Source organism: Apium graveolens, chromosome 7 (genome assembly GCF_009905375.1).
Source record: "Apium graveolens cultivar Ventura chromosome 7, ASM990537v1, whole genome shotgun sequence".
In the NCBI taxonomy this organism is placed as follows: domain Eukaryota; kingdom Viridiplantae; phylum Streptophyta; class Magnoliopsida; order Apiales; family Apiaceae; genus Apium; species Apium graveolens.
The window spans coordinates 221146377-221167658 of record NC_133653.1 but is presented as its reverse complement, the minus strand read 5'-3'; the positions used below and the strand labels follow the sequence as shown (position 1 = coordinate 221167658).

The 21282-nt window shown below is 39.0% G+C and overlaps 1 non-coding gene across 1 annotated transcript; it reads left to right on the top strand.

Annotated features, from left to right (window-relative positions):
* Positions 1-11108: 11108 nt before the first annotated feature.
* Positions 11109-11215, top strand: LOC141676363 (small nucleolar RNA R71). The gene has a single exon (XR_012556957.1). It is a non-coding gene; the product is annotated as a small nucleolar RNA R71 (small nucleolar RNA).
* Positions 11216-21282: the final 10067 nt, after the last annotated feature.

The window sequence follows — 21282 nt, the reverse complement described above, 5'->3', positions numbered from 1 at the left end:
ATCAAGGGGATAAGTCCTTCATATTGTATGCATAAAATTCTGCTAGAGGAAGGTAGTAAGCCAACTGTGGAACAGCAGCGAAGACTGAATTCCATCATGAAGGAGGTGGTGAAGAAAGAAATTCTGAAATGGCTAGATGCAGGCATCATTTATCCTATTTCTGACAGCTCGTGGGTGAGCCCCGTACAATGTGTACCTAAGAAGGGAGGTATCACTGTGGTCGCAAATGAAAAGAATGAGCTCATCCCTACTCGAACAGTTACAGGATGGAGAGTATGCATGGATTATAGAAAATTGAATAAAGCCACAAGGAAGGATCACTTCCCCCTTCCATTTATTGATCAGATGCTTGGCAGATTGGCGGGTCATGAGTATTTTTGTCTTCTGGATGGTTATTCCGGGTATAATCAGATTTGTATTGCACCAGAGGATCAGGAAAAGACTACCTTCACTTGTCCATTTGGCACATTTACTTTTCGCAGAGTTTCGTTTGGGTTATGTGGCGCACCAGCCACCTTTCAGAGATGTATGATGGCTATATTCTCTGACATGATTGGAAATAACGTCGAAGTGTTCATGGATAACTTCTCCGTCTTTGGACACTCATATGATGAATGTTTGAATAATCTGCGCGCCGTACTCAAAAGATGCGTGGAAACTAATTTGGTGCTTAATTGGGAGAAATGTCATTTTATGGTGCGTGAAGGCATTATCCTTGGGCATAAGGTCTCTAGCAAGGGTCTGGAGGTGGACAAGGCCAAGGTGGGAGTCATTGAAAATCTTCCCCCACCTAATTCTGTGAAAGGAATCCGTAGTTTTCTTGGTCATGCGGGTTTTTATCGGCGATTCATCAAGGACTTTTCAAAGATATCTAAGCCATTGTGCAATTTGCTTGAGAAAGATGTGCCTTTCAAATTTGATGATGAATGTTTGGCAGCATTCGAGACTCTCAAGGAGAGTTTGATCACGGCACCAGTCATTACAGCACCAGATTGGACAGAACCGTTTGAGATGATGTGTGATGTGAGTGTTTATACGGTAGGTGCAGTTCTGGGACAGCGCAAGAAAAATCTCTTCCATGTGGTCTACTATGCGAGTAAGACTTTAAATGGTGCCCAATTGAACTACACCACTACTGAGAATGAGCTTTTGGCTATAGTCTTTGGCTTTGAGAAATTTCGATCTTATCTACTTGGTACGAAAGTAACAGTATTTACTGATCATGCAGCTATTCGCTATCTAGTTTCCAAGAAGGATTCGAAGCCGAGACTCATTCGTTGGGTGCTTTTACTTCAGGAATTTGAGTTAGAGATCAAAGATAGAAAAGGTACTGAGAATCAAGTAGCTGTCCATCTCTTTAGGTTGGAGAATCCCGATTCTACTTCACAAGATAGGATGTTAATCAATGAATCTTTTCCGGATGAGCAGTTGTTTGCAATTCAGGAGGAAGAACCATGGTTTGCAGATATTGTAAACTATCTCGTCAGCAACATAATGCCTCCTAATTTAACATCCGCCCAAAAGAAGAAGTTTCTGCATGAGGTGAAGTGGTATATGTGGGATGAACCATATTTGTTTAGACAGGGAGCTGACCAGATCATCAGGAGATGTATCCCGTTCTGTGAGACGGAGGGGATATTACGAGACTGCCATTCCACGGTTTATGGTGGACACTATGGAGGTGAGAAGACGGCAGCTCGTATTCTGCAAGCAGGTTTTTTCTGGCCTACTTTGTTCAAGGATGCTCATCAGTTTGTTTTAAGGTGTGATCGTTGCCAAAGAGTGGGAAATTTGTCAAGGAAGGATGAGATGCCATTAAATGTGATGCTTGAAGTCGAGGTCTTTGATGTGTGGGGAATCGATTTTATGGGGCCTTTTATCGCGTCTTGCAATAATCAGTACATCTTGCTGGCAGTCGATTATGTCTCAAAATGGGTCGAAGTTAAAGCTTTACCGACAAATGATGCAAAGGCAGTGCTAAATTTTCTTCATAAGCAAATTTTCACAAGGTTTGGAACACATCGGGTAATTATAAGTGATGAAGGATCGCATTTTTGCAACCGTAAGTTCACTTCTATGATGCAGCGTTATAATGTGAATCATCGAGTAGCTACTGCCTATCATCCGCAAACAAATGGTCAAGCGGAAGTGTCTAACAGAGAGATAAAGCGTATTCTAGAGAAGGTTGTTTGTCCGTCAAGGAAGGATTGGTCTTTAAAGCTCGATGAAGCTGTTTGGGCTTATAGAACAGCATACAAAACTCCACTTGGGATGTCACCGTTCCAGTTGGTGTACGGTAAGGGATGTCATCTACCTGCGGAGCTTGAGCATAAGGCCTACTGGGCATTGAAGAAGTTGAACCTGGATTTAGATGCAGCTGGTAAGAAAAGAATGCTTCATCTTAATGAACTGGATGAATTTCGACTTCAAGCGTATGAAAATAACAAAATGTATAAGGAAAAGGTGAAGAGGTGGCACGATAGGAAGCTACATCCAAAGTTATTTGTGCCAGGGCAACAAGTTCTCTTATTCAACTCTCGGCTCCGACTTTTTCCTGGGAAGTTGAAATCAAGGTCGTCTGGACCTTTTATTGTCAAAACTGTGTTTCCACATGGAGCGGTGGAAATTTTTGAGAATGATTCGGACCAAACATTCAAGGTTAACGGTCAGCGGTTGAAGCACTATTATGGGGACATGGCAAACCGAGAGGTGGTTAGTGCCATTTTGTTGACTACTTGAGAAAGGTACGGAACGTCAAGCTAATGACGAAAAAGAAGCGCTGCATGGGAGGCAACCCATGAATTATTGTTACAGGAACCCTTAGAAGTTAATAACCTATCCAAAAACATAAAAAATCAGAAAACAGGGGCTGAAAAAAAAAATTCCAGTGACCCCCTGCGCGCCCGCGCAGCTATGCTGAGCGGTCGCGCAAGGGTCGAGTTCCAGAAAATTTTTTACAGTTCAGAAAAAAAAAACAAACAAAAACACAAAAATAGTTTTAGCCCATAAACCCACGAATTGTTCCCACTACCCCATCATTTTATCCCTTAATTCCCAAACCCTAATCTAATCCACACCCTATATATACATTCACCTATCCTACTTATCTCCCACAAAACTTCCTACACTTAAACCCTCTCACAAACATCAAAAATCAGTTCTTACACACTTTAATTCACGAATCAATGGCACCCAAGAGAGCACGCACTATTGACAGCAGCAACACAATTCCTACTGCTGATTCATCGAGGGGTACTGCTGTAAGGCCTCGGTTAACTGACAGAGCTGCGGAGGAGGAGTACACTAGGCTGTTGGGGAAGCCGATTCTGAAGGAGAGGGGGTTTTTACCATCAGGGAAGGATGGTGAGTTGTTGCCCATGATTGCAGAGAAGGGGTGGATAGCTTTTTGTGAGTCACCCGAAGCAGTACCGATGAGCGTTGTTCGCGAGTTCTACGCGAACGCGAAGGCTGAAAAGAATGGGTTTTCTGTAGTCCGTGGGCTGACGGTTGATTATCATCCTGCGGCGATTCGCCGTGTGATTGGACAGCGAGAGAGGAAGCTCGAGGAGGAGAACTGGAATGAAAAGACTGCTGAGGATTTTGACTTGGATTTGATTTGTGCGACTCTCTGTCGACCGGGCATAGTTTAGACCCGCAGTCCAGGCAATAATGAGTATCGTCACTTTCCGGCGATCGCCATGAACAGGTATGCCCGTGCATGGAATGCATTTATATGTGCTAATATTTTGCCTTCTTCACATGCACAAGAGGTCACAGTTGAGAGAGCACAGTTGTTGTGGGGAATTCTGCATGATGAGTACTATGTGGACCTTGGTGAGTTTATCTACCAAGGAATTCTGAAGTTTTTGAGGGGAGCAAAGCATATGAACATCCCTTATGCATCCACGGTTACGAAGCTATGCCTAGCAGTGGGAGTGAACTGGCCGGCTCATGAGCAGTTGCAGTTGCCAGCAGCTCCGATTGATTCTGGCACTCTGAATGGGATGCAGAAGTGGACCGGTGGTGAGCCTGAGGAGCATGGGCTGGGTTTATCGTCTTCCAGGAGGGCGTCCAGCACGAGGTGCTACTATGGCTAGGCCAGGGCGTGGTGAGGATGGTTCTTCGAGAGCTCAGGAGGGTGCTGGGATGGGTGATGCCCAGTATAGGAGGCTTTCACGGCGGATGGATGCCATGTATGAGACGCAAAGCAGGTTTGCTCAGGAGCTCACCCTTGCGTTAGGGACTGCTTTTCGAGGCCTTGGAGCTGATATCCAGTGGCCAGTTTTTGGTGAGGACTCTGCATACCCACCGCCTGATACTCCACCCACTGAGGGTGATGATGATGATGACTCCGAGTAGGTATACCCTGTGTTCCTTTCTACTATTTTCACTGAGGACAGTGAAGATTTTTAGTTTGGGGGTGGTAGTTAAGGAATATTGTGTGTATGTCATTTAGTTGCATATTCATGATAGTTTAGTTCATATAGTTGCATAATTTATGCCATTTAGTTTTTTTTATGAATGTCATGTAGCTTATGCATTTACCATGATCCCTTTTGCAATAAGTTATCGACTGAATTGTGATATTGATGCGAGTGTAGTGATAGCATTAAAGTGATATTAAGTTGTGTAGGTTGATATGCATGCTAGAAACAATTGTAAGTCACTAAGTCTTAAAGAATGCGTAAGGGCTAGATTGTTGTTATGATTTGGTTGTTTTCAAGGTCAATCTACTTATTATGCTTAGAATTCGATTATAGGTTCTTAGTGATAAAGACATGAAAAAAGAAAAAATTTTGGAGAAAAAAAATATGGAAGTTGTTGCTAGTTGTGGCTAGGCGTCAAATGGCTAGTAGCCGGCTCGCATATGTTGCGAGTAGTCTAGGGTTGAGCAAGATGGAGCGAAACGCACTTGCTCAGAAGTTATTAAAAAAAAAAATTTGCATAATTGAGCAAGAGTGGGCTCTTTGGTATTCGAGTTATTAAGTTCTTAGGGGACTTTGTGCCTAGTGACCTAAGGCTTTTAGAGTCTGGGATCCGCTAACCTAACGCTCGTTACATGGATACCATTGTATAAGTCTTTTGTGGACCTCACTCATTGCACGGTCAAATAAGCATTTGAGTTGTAAATAAAAAGCACGATTCCGTAGTAAGCTCCAGAGTTCTTGTAGTGTTGTATATCACTTTGTGCCTAGAATTTTTATTCTTTGTATAATTGTAGGATTGCCTTGAGGATAGTCTAGTCATAGTAATTGGTCTAGTTCCGAAGCATATCTGTTAAGCATTTGCACACACCACGTTTTTGGCTGTATGTCCGTTTGCATGAGTTTATTGATCTTTAGTTGTCTAACTGCATTCGTTGAGATGTGACAATTTGGTTGGTTAATTGTAGTAAGGGGGATCGCTGCATTTTCATATAGATTGCATTCATGCATATTTTTATTTATTTTTGAGTCTGTGACGCTTGAGGACAAGCATCGATTTAAGTTTGGGGGTGTGATAAGTGGCATTTTATACCACTTAGAACGTCTTAAAATGGCTTAAATTGGTGTCTTGAAATCAAGTATTTTGTGTATTTGATGCGTTTTTCTAGTGTTTATGCATTTCAGGGTATTAGTTGCATTTCGGGGGAGGAATCATCAAGAATAAGTCTTGGCATGTGTTCACCATTGCGAGAGGAAAGGAACGGGCAGATTACGGTGAAGAAACGGAGCAAACTTGGATTTTTTCCAGTAGAGGCTTGCGCGCCCGCGCAGCTATGCTGAGCGGCCGCGCAGGGTCGGGGAAAAAGATAAATTATTTTAGACTTCTACTTCTGTTTGGCTTCCAACTTCTATGTAATCTGAGTTTTATGGGACTATTATATAGGTAGATTTGAGACGTTTTCACAGAGAGTATTAAGGGGATTATGTTTTAGATTGTGTTTTACGCAAGAAGCGAAAGAGATAAGGAAGAAGACCGATTTAGCACACCGCAACAAAGAGGAAGCATATTTTCTTGTGATTCTTGTTTCGTTGTAACGTTGGATGCTAGTTTTCTTGCTTTGACTTATTTACTCTTGTGACGTACTCTGTTTTAATATAATTAGTTTAGTTATTATTTTCTTGTGTTTGTTAATCATGATTTCATATGAACCCATGATGGCGATAAGTTCTATTATGGGCTAATCGTGATCATGGGGTTGCAACGGAATTATTATGGAATTCTTTAGTTAATTGTTTAATACTTTAGTGTGTGATGATTGCTTGATATCTAGTATTGGTTGTGCGTATTCGTCTTATGTGCGTCGCGAACATATAAGATAGGGTGTTAATCTCTTGTGAAGCGACGGTGGATCTTGAGATTTAGAACTTGCCATGCTAGCATAGGTTCATGTACGTTGTGCATGATTAGTGGGTAACTCTAACAGTTTTATTTGCCCTATGTAATCAAAAAGGAATAACTTGTGCTTAAATCGTTGTGTTGTCAATTTCTGTAGACATATAGGAACTCAACATAATTGATGACTATTCAACTTCTATCTTAATTGTGGATGCTTGGTAGAATGGTATTAGTACAATGAAAGTTGGCTTTTATCAGTTTCGTGTTATTCGATTAATATCATCACTGTCACATGCTAAAGGTAATAACAATGGCTATAGAAGGAAGTAATAATGAAGTTGTGATCTCATGAGTGTTTTATTATTGATAAATTGAAGTGTTAGTTAAGTGGTTAATTAAGTAGTTAATTATAGTTAATATTTAATCAACAATTTTAAGTGTTATTATCTTAACATTGAGAAGTAATCATACATTGGTGAGTGAGTTTAATTAGACAATAATTTAGTCTGAGTCTCTGAGGGAACGAACTAGAAAGTATTCTATATTACTTGCGAACGCGTATACTTGCGTGAATATTAGTGCGTGTTTTCGCCCTAACAATAATTCACCAAAATTCACATAAAATCACATAAACAATTCCAAATAATTATAAAAATAATATCTGAAAATATGGGATATTATAATAAGCCATAGCAATGCAATGATTCACATTATACGTTTTCATCATAGCAGTGAACTTGCGATTGCAAAAATGCGACCCCTTATCACTGATTATGATTCTTGGAGTTCCAAACCTTGTGAGTGTCTATTTGTGAAGAAAATTAAGTACCACTTTCGCATCCTTCGTTGGCAACGCCTTAACTTCAACCCATTTCGACACGTAATCAACCGCCAACAAGATATACTGATTGTTATAAGATGAGACAAATGGCCCCATGAAGTCAATTCCCTAAACATCAAAGACTTCAACCTCGAGAAGCACATTAAGAGGCATCTCATCCCTTTTAGACATATTACCCACACGTTGACATCGATCACATTTCAAAGCAAACTGATGAGCATCTTTAAATAATGTCGGCCAAACCAAACCTGCTTGGAGAACACGAGCTGCTGTCTTTTCTCCTCCATAATGTCCTCCATAAGCCATTGAGTGGCAATCTCATAAGATCCCCTCGTTTCGCTGTAAGGAATACATCTCCTGATGATTTGGTCAGCTCCTTGTCGAAAAAGAAATGGTTCATTCCAAATATACCACTTTACTTCATGTAAGAACTTCTTCCTTTAAGCGTAAGATAAGTCGGAAGGCATGATATTACTCACAAGGTAGTTCACAATGTCCGCAAACCACGGTTCTTCTTCTTGCACTCCAAACAGCTGCTCGTCAGGAAAAGACTCATTTATTAATGTCTTATCTAATGAAGTAGCATTAGGATTTTCTAAACGCGAGAGATGATCAGTGACTTGATTTTCAGTTCCTTTTCTGTCCTTGATCTCTAGTTCAAATTCTTGAAGCAAAAGAACCCATCTAATCAATCTAGGCTTCGAGTCCTTCTTTGAGACGAGATATTGAATTGCAGCGTGATCAATGAAAACTGTCACCTTAGTCCCAAGTAAATAAGATCGAAATTTCTCAAAACCATAGACAATAGCCAAAAGCTCTTTCTCCGTAGTAGTATAATTCAGTTGGGCACCATTTAGGGCCTTACTAGCATAGTAGACTACATGAAATATGTTGTTCTTCCTCTATCCAAGAACTGCTCCAACTGCATAGTCACTTGCATCGCACATCATCTCAAAAGGTTCATTCCAATCAGGTGGAGTTATGACCGGTGTCGTGATTAAACTCTTCTTCAATGTTTTGAAAGTTGCAAGACACTCGTCATCAAACTTGAAAGGAACATCTTTCTCTAGCAAATTGCACAATGGCTTCAAAATCTTAGAGAAGTCTTTGATGGAATGCCCGTGAAACCCCGCATGACCAAGAAAACTGCGAATTCCCTTAACAGAAATGGGTGGTGGAAGATTCTCAATGACCCCAACCTTGGCCTTATCCGCCTAAAGATCCTTACTAGAAACTTTGTGCCCAAGAATAATGCCCTGTCGCACCATGAAGTGACATTTCTCCCAATTCAGAACCAGATTGGTCTCAACAACACCTCTTGAGAACGTGTCCAAGATTTTGCAAGAACTCATCAAATGAATCGCCAAAGACTGAGAAGTCGTCCATGAACACTTCCACATTCTGTCCAATCATGTCAGAAAAGATGGCCATCATACATCTCTGAAATGTGGCTGGCGCACCACAAATACCAAAAGAAACTCGTCTGAAGGTGAAAGTACCAAATGAACAAGTGAAGGTAGTTTTCTCCTGATCTTCTGGAGCGATACAAATTTGATCAACCCGAATAAACATCCAGAAGATAATAATACTCATGACCAGCCAACCTGTCGAGCATCTGATCAATAAAAGGCAAAGGGAAGTGATCCTTCCTAGTGGCCTTGTTCATCTTCCTATAGTCCATGTAAATTCTCCACCTTATGATTGTTCTAGTAGGAATAAGCTCATTCTTCTCATTTGCTACCACATTAATTCCACCTTTATTTGGCTCACATTGAACCGGGCTTACCCATGAACTGTCAGAAATAGGGTAGATGATCCATGCATCTAGCCACTTAAGAATTTCCTTCTTCACTACCTCCTTCATGATCAGATTAAGTCTTCTTTGCTGCTCGACCGTAGGCTTGCTACCTTCCTCTAGCAGAATTTTATGCATGCAATAAGAAGGGTTGATTCCCTTGACATCTGCTATAGTCCATCCAATTGCCGATTTGAACTCTCTCAGAATCCTCAAAAACTTTTCCTCATCACTACCTGAAAGGTCAGATGCAATAATAACAGACAGAGTAGATGCATCACATAAAAACACATAACTCAAATGCTTAGGTAAAAGCTTAAGCTCAAGAGTGGGAACTTCCTCAATAAATGGCTTGAGGCGTTTAGGAGCTTTGTTCAATTCCTCCATTCTAAGAGTTTCAGAAGGCATATCAATCTTCCTCTTCCAGGAAGAAGCATTTAAATATTGTAATTGTTCTTTACCTTTGTCATCTTCACTATCTGAATTCCCCAACAAGGCTTTTTCTAAGGCATCGGACCTTAGCAATTGGTCAAGTTCCGATGTGACCACCGAATCAACCAACTCCACTTTTAAGTACTCCTCATTATCAGTAGGAAATTTTATAGCGTTGAACACATTAAAAGTAACATCCTGATCTAAAACTCGCATTGTGAGCTCACCCTTCTGCACATCTATCAAGGTTCGGCCCGTTGCCAAGAAAGGTTTTTCCTAGATTATGGGAATCTTCTTATCCTCCTCGAAATCAAGAATTACGAAATCAGCAGGGAAGATGAGTTTATCAACCTTGACCAAGACATCCTCCACAATACCTCGCGGATATGTAATAGAACGGTCGGCTAACTGCAAGTTCATATATGTTGGTTTGGGATCAGATAAGTCCAACTGCTTAAAGATTGAAAAAGGCATCAGATTGATGCTAGCTCCCAAGTCACATAAGCATCTGTCAAAAGACACTTTTCCAATAGTGCATGGGATAGTGAAGCTTCCTGGATCCTTAAGCTTTAGAGGTAACTTCTGTTACAATACAATGCTGCATTCTTCCGTGAGAGCAACAGTCTCTAAATCATCTAGCTTCACCTTTCGAGAGAGAATACCTTTTATAAACTTTGCATAACTAGTCATCTGCTCAAGAGTCTCAGTGAAAGGTATGTTGATATGAAGTTTCTTGAACACCTCCAGAAACTTCTTAAATTGCTTGTCCAGCTTTTTCTTCTGTAGCCGCTTAGGAAAATGCGATGGATGATAGATCTATTTCTCCCCTGTATTACCCTCAGGAGGAGTGTGCTCAATAGTAGCCTTCCTTGGTTCCACTTCTTCATCCTGCTGCTCTACTTCTTTCTCAGTCCCAGCTTCTTCAGTCAATTCTTGAGTTTGTTCGGGATTCGCAACCTTTCCAGACCTTAAAGTGATTGCCTTTACCTGCTCCTTAGCTTCCCTTCTTCCTGGCACTTCGGTGTCACTAGGTAGTGTACCAGGCTGACGATTTAGCAAGGCATTGGCAATTTGCCCAATTTGATTTTCCAAGGTCTTTATAGAAACATCTTGACTTTTGCACATAAGCTTCAACTCCTCAAATTCAGATTTTTCATTAGCTTGTTGCAGCTGGAGTTGTTTTCTTGGTGTATACTGCAGTTGCTGAAAACCAGGGGGTTGTACTGCTTAGCTGGATACTGCTGATAAGACTGTTGAACCGTATTCTGAGTGTTGCTCCAGCTGAAATTAGGATGATTGCAGTTGTTGGGATGATAGATGGCTGGCACTAGTTGTTGCGATCGCTGGAAGTTTCTCACGAATTGAGTTGATTCACTAGAAATTGCACATTGATCAGTATCATGGGCACCAGCACAAAGCTCACAGACACTAGTGATTTGATTAACTCCATAATTAGCCAAAGTGTCCACCTTCATCATCAAAGCTTTAAGTTGGGCAGCGATAGCAGTTGCTGCGTCCTACTCCAGAATTCCTGCGAATTTTCCCTGAGTCAGCCTCTGGGTAAGATTATGGTACTCATTAGCAGCCATCAGTTCAATAAGTTCATAAGCTTTATCGTAGCTCTTAGCCCACAAGACTTCTCCTGATGTTACATCCAGCATGGGTCTAGAAGTAGCACCCAATCCATTGTAGAAACAGTTGATAATCATCCAATCAGGCATGCCGTGGTGTGGGCACTTCCTTAGCATCTCCTTATATCGATCCCAAGCCTCACACAGAGATTCTCCTGTTTGCTGAGCAAACTGGGTAAGAGTATTCCTGATTGCAGCAGTCTTCGCCATGGGGAAAAATTTAGTGAGAAACTTTTGCGCAAAATCCTCCCAAGTGGTGATAGACCCTGCTGGTAGAGAGTGTAACCAGATCTTAGCTTTTTCCCTCAGAGAAAATGGGAAGAGACGTAGCTTGATAGCATCTTCAGTCACATCATTGAACTTGAAAGTGTCGCAGATCTCGATGAAATCCCTGATGTGCATGTTGGGGTCTTTAGTAGGAGAACCCCCAAACTGAACTGAGTTTTGTATCATCTGAATCATACTTGATTTGATCTCAAAAGTGTTAGCCCTGATGGCTAGTCTGATGATGCTTGACTGAATGTCATTAATCTTAGGCTGAGAATAGTCCATCAAAGCCTTAGGATTTTCCGCTTGATCACCCATCTCTACTAAACCTGGTTCTTCAACTTTCTCTTCTTCTTCTACCCTCTTTTCTTCCTCGAAAACTTTCTTACGAACTACCACAACTTTTTCCTCAGCTTTATCCAGTATTCTCTTACGAGTACGCGAACGCGTATGCATACATGTTAGGTCTCAATATGTTTGTAGAAGGGGGTTGAATACAAACAATACCGTTTAATCGAATAAAATGCGGAATAAAAAAGTGAAACAAAATTCAAGTTAAATAAAACTATTATTAAACTTGAAAGGTGTTACAACAACGGTATCGTTTACAAGGGATTAATCTCAAATAAATTATTCCAAATCTAGAATAAATTCGACATGAACTTTTTCTATTTTTGTAATAAAAGGATCAAATGCTAACTGCAATTTGAGATTAAGTTCTAGGGATTTTGATCCGCTAGATAGTTACACAAGAACAAGAAAAGGATTTCTAGTGGATAAGATTTAACAATAAATACTAGAAATGAATGTCCTGAGATATTGCAGTTGAGAATAATAAGTTCACTACTTTCTGTTTTTCTTTCTGTGTTCTTGAGTAGTTGGCTGTATTCAATTCTGTGTCTTATAAAATCAGCTGCTGTTGTTAAGTAAACAAAACAATCCAATTGATCCAGAAAGACTTTCGGCAAGACAATCCATTTGAACTAGAAAGACTTTCGGCAAGACAATCCATTTGAACTGGCAAGACAATTCATTTGAACTGGCATGACTTTCGGTATGACTATTGATTGTCATACCGATTGTCTTGCTAATACAAAAGATAGTCTTGCTGAATTAATATAGAATATTAATTCAAAATCAATTCTGAAAATTCATAATATTAATTCAGAAATAATTAATCAATTAATTCAATTAATCAATAAATTAATCTTTGCAGATATAATTTATTTTCTTAATTAAATTATACGACTTAATTAATTAATAGAGAATTAATACTACTATTGAACAACAACCATTCTTCTGAAAATCTTCTGAAAATCACTGTCAATTATGAATCAATTCCACCACTTCAATGTTGACACTCGATGTACTATCTGGTTCATGAGTGACTAACTTCCGTGACGTTTCTTCATGCCTTGACTTTGATACTCTTGATTTTCTTCAGACTAAATCCTTGTAATTAATTGATACCCTGACGAGATCTCTGTCACTTGATTAAATCCACAATCTTGATTTATATCACTGAGGCCTGATCAATTTCTTGAGCTTCTTCCAGTGAATTAAGTCATCAAGTCTGTAGATGAACAATGTTACTTAATCCTTTGACATATGTTACTTTGAGAGATCTCTCTGACGATAGAACCACTATTTACTTGTTACATTCTTATTTGAGTTGAGTTAATTCCTCGAATAAACAAATAGGCTATGACATATGCCTTTCAATCTCCCCCTATTTGTTTGTTAGACAATAACAACAAATACCTAGAGGATAAGTCAACTAACAAATAAGAAAAAGATATAAACAGTAATGCAAAGTAAATAGCAGAAAAGTTCTGGATTATATTTAATATTTTCCAGATTCCAAAAGAAATTTACAAGTGAATACAAGATAGCTGTTCCTCTAGACTGAACATATAACTACATTAGTCTATCTTGATTCATAAAGCCCTAATCATATTACATTAAGTTTTGAGCTTATTGAATTCAGTTGTCTTCTCTTCCGAATTCACCTTCTTCCAAATCTTCAAGCAACTCCTTGTCAAAGACACGATCCTTTTCAGAAGTGAAGCTGACTGGTCTGACTAGTTGAACTCTAACTGACTTTAGCTTATTCTCGAACTGATCGTACCTTTTAATATTCTTTTCACAATAAGCTTGAATCAGATCAGCTGCTTGATTTTTCAACATAGATGAATATCCAGCAGTTCTTAAGTGATGTTCCATCCAGACAAGATGCTTAGCTGAGTAGTCTTTAAGAGATTGTGAATCGAGCTGGCAGATTTGAAGACAGTCAGACTTAAAGAATCTTACCTGATGAGGATTGTTGACCACTTAAGGACTAGCGCTGCTGGCAAACTCTTTGAGCCTTTCTCGAAGAAGTTCATTCAATTCTGAGCTTCTCTTGACTTTATTGAGAAGAACCCAAATCTCTAATAAAGAATGATTCTCAAACAGATGAAGTGATACTTTGAAAGATCCTTCGCTCTGACAGTATACAAATATGCTCATTTCATTTAGAGATTTGTCAAAGGCAGCTGTGATCCTTGAGACTTCAGTCTTTATAGCATTCATGTACACGTCATTGTTTGGATTAGAGATCTCCAGCTTGTCAAGAAGATGTAGAAACTGTCTATCATTGTTTGTACTTAGCTGAAGCATATCAAGTACTCTCCTAGCTTCATCCTATTTCTCACCAATCTTTAGTCTGACATCTCTTCTCCTTTCTTTAGCTTTAATGTCATGAAGACGTTGCTTTTGAAGAGTTTCTGTTCTTTGGATGTCTTTCCTCATGTCAATGATTTGGGATACCTTTTTTTGTTCAGCTTCTATTCTTTTCAACTCTGACTGCTGCTGCTGAAAATCTTTCTCAAACACAGGATCCACTGGAGCTTCCTCTTCCCATTCTCCAAAATCACTTACCTCCTCAGCTTCAAAGACACCATCTTTATCTTCCAAGACTGGTTTAGTGGGAATGTCAAAAATATCAAAGTCATCCTGTTCTCCACTATAGTAGACATCATCAGCCTTGCCTGTGCCTCCAGCAGAAGAATCTTTTTCTTTTCCCTTTTCACTTCTCCCTTTCTTCTCCCCCTTAGTTGAGGAATCCTCTACAGACTTTCCCTTAGATCCTCCATGACCTCCATCACCTCCAGAGCCTGAGCCTCCACCAGACGGCCCTTCAAAGAAAGTCCTTTGTTCTTCATTAGGGCAGTGAGAATTTTTGATCATGAAGTACAAGTGCTTCATCCCTTCATTCAGATGTTCCATACCCGTCTCTATCTTCAGAAATCTGGAGGAATCCAGTGAATGATTCATTTCAACCAAGTCTTTAAGAGAAGTCATTCTTGTATGGAGAGAGCAGAAGTTTGAAATGTCTTCAGCTGATAACGTTGGAGATGCCTGGATTGAGTTAAGCTTTGGTACAACAGATGTCTTCAAATCTGATATTTCAGTCCTGATGAGAGCCAGCTGATTATTGACAGAGGTGGAAGAAGAAGACCGTTCAACCACTTGTGCTTTGAATGATTTAGCTTCAGCCTGACTTTTTGCAAGTTGTTCCTTGAGATCAGCAATTTGAGCTAACAGATTTTCAGTGTTTGTGTCTGTGTGTGCGCTCACCTGAATATCTCTCCTGTTTGATTTACTCAACTCACGTGCTTGTGTATCTCTCAATATAATTGCTCGTGAGGAGTCTTCCTGATGCTGATCTTCTGTACCTGCATTTAAAATCACCCTATCCTCTTCAAGAGAGGTTTGTGGTGGTGCAATGGGAATTCGCGAGTCCCGGTCCTCAGTCAAACCTATCTTTTCATGTGAAATAGATGTCTGAATTGCTTGAGGGATAGATTGACCGAGTTTCCCTCCACTTTCTCCAGATAAATCTGCGAGTGGAGAATCCCGTGAGGGAGCCAGAGGTGTTGGATCTGGGAGGGGAGAAAATGACTCTATTAAAGGTGGCTGAGAGTCAGATTTTCCCTCAGAAGCTTGTGACTGCTCTTCTGCCGTAACTATGGCAGACACTGTAACCGACTCAATGTGCACTCCTCGCTCTGTGTCCTGAGTATCATCTATTGGTCTGTATGCTTCCATTATGATTAATAGAATTGTGCTTGACTCAGTACAGGAAACCATGGCCCTATGGCAAATTTCAATAGATTCATCCTGTTGAGAGAATGTCTCTAGTAACTGTTCAGTGGCCATTTCAAAGTCCATGTCCTGTTGGGAGGACAAGGATGGGCTTTCAGATGCCTCAGTAAATGTTCTTCTTTTCTTGGGTGGAGGTAGAGCTGAGGGTTCATTCACATCCACTAATATACTACTTCCTACTAACCTTCTAGGCAACATTTTAGACAGTGGGGAAGAGGTTGAGATAGGTTGTGACTCTGTGTTTAGCTCTATGACCTGGGATTGAAGCTGTGGTTCTACAACTTCATGGTCAGTCCTATCAACCACTGGGGGTCTTTCAGCAGAAGGAGGAATAGTTTGAGTTTGAGGAATTATTACCTGTAGAGGAAGAGCATCTGATGTTTGAGCCTGGGTGGTTTGAACCACTGGAGGTTGAGCTTGCTGTTCATGCCGGGAAGATTGAAGATAGGTAAAGGAATATAAGTGGCCATGAAAGCAGATACAAGTACTGGAACTTGCATAAATTTGAAGGCTGTGTCTTGGCGAGTGTAAATCTTTTTGCTTATTGGAGGGGGTTCGGTTACTGAAGAGTTAGCAAAAAGAGCTTTATGCTCAGGTGAGAGAAGATGTTCTGCTATGAGCATGAGAAAACGAGCGTAGTAGCAAGAAACCCTACGATTTGTAAAATGATCACGTAAAGCAATAGTGAGACGTCTCAGAAGAATGGGTAAAAGTAGTTTGCCAAAATTGATCCTTTGATTGAAAACAACCGCAAGACCAATATACTGCAGAGTGGAAGTGATGTTGTGTGAAAGTTGGATTTAGTGCAGTTGGCAAACACTTTAGAAAGTGTATCGAAGAAAATGTCCCATTCAGAAACCAAATTGGATTTAGACAACTTGGTTAAATTAATCACCCCCCGATAGCGAATAGCATTGAAAAAGTTTGAAATATCATTTTCAGAGGGCAAATTACAGAAATTGTCCAATAGAAAATTTAACGCTCGATTGACGACTGTTTTATCAACCACATACTGTGTATTTGCCACGGTGAATGAAAAAGATTTAAAATCATCGGCCACAGTAGAGGTTGTGCAAATCAGTCTGAGCAGATCAACATTTAAAATCACATTTGATTTAATAGCAGAGCTAACAATCGAATGGTCATTTAAAAATCTAATCCACGGCTTAAATTTTTCAACATCACATTTATCTGGATTAAAATAACCAACAAGATTATGCGAAACAATTTGGAAGAGCCATTTAAAAAAAATAATAAGACACACACTTTCAGAATTTTAAGAGTAATATTAAGAAAATTCGAATTAATTAAATTAATTTAATAATTCGAATTAAATCAATTAAATCTGAAAAATTTAGAAAGTAATGTATCTCGTTAAAGTTCTTAACTCTCAACACAAGATCTGAAAAATGCACATGACACAAAACAAAATTAACTAAATAACACACCCAAAAATAAACAAACACAAAACGATTTTGAGGGGAACAAAACGAAGTGAAAATTTAAAAACAAATAAAAATGGGCAGCACTTCTGTATGTATATACGTGTATGTATATATCACAAGAGTGAAGTTTTGAGAAGCTGAGTAAAAACTCGAGCAAGAAGACAATGGAGGTTTGATTAAGATCTGCTCGAAATGAGAGAGACAAATAAGAGAGAAAAAGACTGTTGGTTTTTTTTGAAAGAGAACTGAATGAATTACAAAACACAACAAAAAAACACTAAGTAGAACAACTGGTATGACAATCGAGGAAAGTCATACCGATTGTCTTCCCGATTGTCATACCAGGCAAATTGAGAAAACAAAACACAAAAAAAACATAGTAATAATATAACTGGTATGACAATCTGATAGTCATACCGATTGTCATACCAGTATAAATAAAAACAAATATTAACTGGTATAAATTTTATTACTGGCATGACAATCAATAGTCATACCGATTGTCTTGCCAGTTATAAAATTAAACTGACTTAAAAGATAAACACTTATATGTACTGGAATGACTTTCAGCAAGACAATTTCAATTGTCTTGCCGATTGTCATTCTAGTATAAAATAAATTAAATATTTATATAAATATACTAAAAATTGTCTTGCCGATTGTCATTCAAGTATCAAATGAAAACAAACAAATATATATAAATATTATATAAAACAAATATTAACAATTTTTAACAAATACATAACATATTAAAGAAAATTACAGAAAAAACTACAATAAATACTAATATAGATATGGCAGAAAATATTTACCCAAATAAAATATTTCAGAGATAATTATACTTTCAGTTCAAAAATAGATTTCTTTTGAATTTTAGCAAATAAAATTCATAGAAAAATATTTTTAGAGAAAATAAAATATTCTGAGACATTAAAATTAACAAGTTGAATAAATAAATAAGATAAGATAATAAAAATTACATAGAAATAAGCAAGTATTATGGAAAATATGATAAAATAAATTTGCAAATGAATTTTTCATTTATGAAAAATTCATTTGTAAATTCACTCAAGAACAGATTTCAGATATTCACAAGTTTAATCACTAAAGCTATTCAACATACCCAATTTACCAACTAATTTGGTAAATGTGGATTCATCAAGAGGTTTAGTGAAAATATCTGCTATTTGTTCTTCTGTTGGAACAAAAAATAGTTCAACAATACCATTCATGACGTGCTCTCTAATAAAATGATACCTGATGTCAATGTGCTTGGTCCTTGTATGCTGCACAGGGTTGTTGGTGATGGCTATTGCACTTGTATTGTCACATAGAATAAGTATTTTGTTCATTACAGAGCCATAGTCCCGTAGCTGATTCCTAATCCACAAGATCTGAGCACAGCAGCTTCCAGCAGTAATATATTCAGCCTCGGCCGTTGAATTTGAAACTGTTTGCTGTTTCTTGCTGTACCATGAGACTAGTCTGCTACCTAGGAATTGATAACTCCCTGAGGTGCTTTTCCTATCAACAACACTGCCTGCGTAATCTGAATCTGTATATCCAACTAGGTTAAAACCAGATTCTTTAGGGTACCAAATACCTAGATTTGGTGTTCCCTTAAGATATCTTAAGATTCATTTAACAGCAACGAGATGAATATCTCTCGGATCCGCTTGGAAAATTGCACATAAGCATGTAGCATACATAATATCTGGTCTACTTGCAGTAAGATAGAGTAATGAGCCAATCATACCTCTGTAGCTTGTGACATATACCTTAATGGAGTTTTTACATGGTCCAAGCTTGACAGCTGTAGTTGACGGAGTCCTTGCTGATGCAGAATCCTCTAGATTGTACTTTTTGAGGAGTTCCTTGAGATACTTGGATTGAGAAATAAAAGTTCCATCTAACCTTTGATTTACTTGTAATCCAAGAAAGAACTTCAGCTCTCCCATCATGCTCATTTCAAATTTGCTGTGCATTAACTTAGCAAATCTCTTATAGAGATTATCATTAGTAGACCCAAATATTATATCATCCACATAGACTTGGACTAATATAGTATCATTCTTATGCTTTTTAGAAAAGAGAGTTTTGTCTATGACACCTCTAACAAAGCTATTTTCAATAAGAAATTTAGAGAGAGTGTCATACCATTTTCTCGGAGACTGTTTGAGTCCATAGATATCCTTGAAAAGAAAGTAGACAAAATCCAAATGATCTGGATCTTCAAAACCAGGAGGTTGCTCTACATATACCTCTTCATCCAGCTTTCCATTCAGAAAGGCACTCTTGACATCCATTTGATAAACTTTAAAGTTAGAGAATGCTGTAAATGCCAGAAATATCCTGATGGCCTCTAGTCTAGCCACTGGAGCATAGGTTTCATCATAATCAATGCCTTCAGCTTGAGAATACTCTTTAGCTACCAGTCTTGCTTTATTTCTTGTAACCACACCATCTTCATCTAGTTTATTCCTGAATACCCACCGAGTACCAATAGCTTTCTTGTGTGTAGGTCTAGGTACCAGTTTCCAGACTTGTTGATGTTGAAACTGATTGAGTTCATCTTGCATAGCAATCACCCAATCTGGATCAGTCAGTGCTTCCTCAATCTTCTTAGGTTCCATCTCAGAAAGAAATCCTGAGAACAGACACTCATTTTGAGTAGCACGTCTAGTTCTGACTCCAACATCTGGATCATCAATAATCAACTCAAAAGGATGAGCTTTCTTCCAGACAGTCTGTCTTGGAAGATTTGATCTTGATGATTCGCCTTGAAATTCATTGGGATGTTGTGTCCTACTAGTTGATCCTTCAGCATCTCCCCTGAGTTGTTGCCATGTTGACTTGAAGATTCTCCGTCAGTAGCAGTGGTATCTCCATTGATGCCAAAGTTTCCATCACCATTACCTCGAGTATCATTATGATTAACAGGTTCTTCACCAGCAACAACCTCAGGTTCTTGATCATGTTCTGATTCTGAATCTGACATAGCATCAAACTTCAGTTTCTCAGAAGGATCTTCAGTTTGGATACTAGGGAGTTTAGTGTCATCTAACATTGACACTTTCAGTTACTTTGTGTTGATCAATGATATACGCCCTGTATGATCTTCTTCCATATCCAACAAAAATACCCTCATATGCTTTTGCCTCGAATTTACCACGACGATCATCTCCATCCTTGAGCACGAAGCATCTAGCACCAAATACATGAAAGTATTTGATAGAAGGTTTCTGTTCATTCAAAATCTCATAAGGAGTTTTCATGAAGTCTTTGTTGATTAGAGTTCGATTCTAAGTATAACATGCAGTATTGACAGCTTCAGCCCAAAAGTACATTGGAAGACCTGATTCACTTAACATCGTTCTTGCAGCTTCAATCAATGTACGATTCTTCCTTTCTACCACTCCATTTTGCTGAGGGTATCTAGGAGCTGAAAATTGTCTGGTAATCCCTTTGTCTGTACAGAATCCATTGAGAAGTGAATTCTTGAATTCTGTTCCATTATCTGACCTTATTGCTCTAACAGGGACATTAGAATCTAACTCGATCAACTTGATATGATCAATCACAACTTGTGGTGTTTCATCCTTAGAGTGAAGGAATAAAACCCACGTATACTTGGAATAGTCATCAACTATCACAAGACAGTAACACTTCTTTGACATCGAAAGAACATTAACTGGTCCAAATAAATCCATGTGCAATAATTGCAGAACACCAGTTATGGAGGATGTGTCAGTGCCTCTATGACTTGCTTTCTTTGACTTTCCTTTCTGGAAAGCCTCACATAGTCCTTCTGGGGAGAATTCCAGCTGAGGCAGAGCTCTGACCAATTCTCTTTTGACAAGAGAATTCATTGTTTTGAAATTGAGATGAGAAAGTCTCTTGTGCCATAGCCAACTCTCATCAGACGATGCCTTTGCATAGAAACAATTGACTTCAGGATTGCTTCCAGAGTTCATGTCAGCTACGAACAGATTTCCTTTTCGGATTCCCATCAAGGAGGGTTTTTCATTTTTCTTGTGCAGAATCTGACACTTCAGCTTATCGAATAAAACATTGTAGCCGTTGTCACAGAACTGACTAATTCTAAGCAGATTGTGTTCAAGTCCTTGCACAACATACACATTTTCAATGATAACATTTCCAGCTAGCAAACAGCCATATCCCTCAGTTAAACCTTTGCTGTTATCTCCAAAGGTAACCACTGGGCCAGCTTTCTCAACCACATTTGATAGCAGGGCTCTATCTCCGGTCATATGTCTTGACGATCCGCTGTCAAGAATCCACACTACCGGTTGTACCTGTTTAATGCCCTGCAATACAAATGGATTAGACCTTCTTTGGAACCCAAGCTTGGTTGGGTCCGGCATACTTGTAAAATTGGCCTTT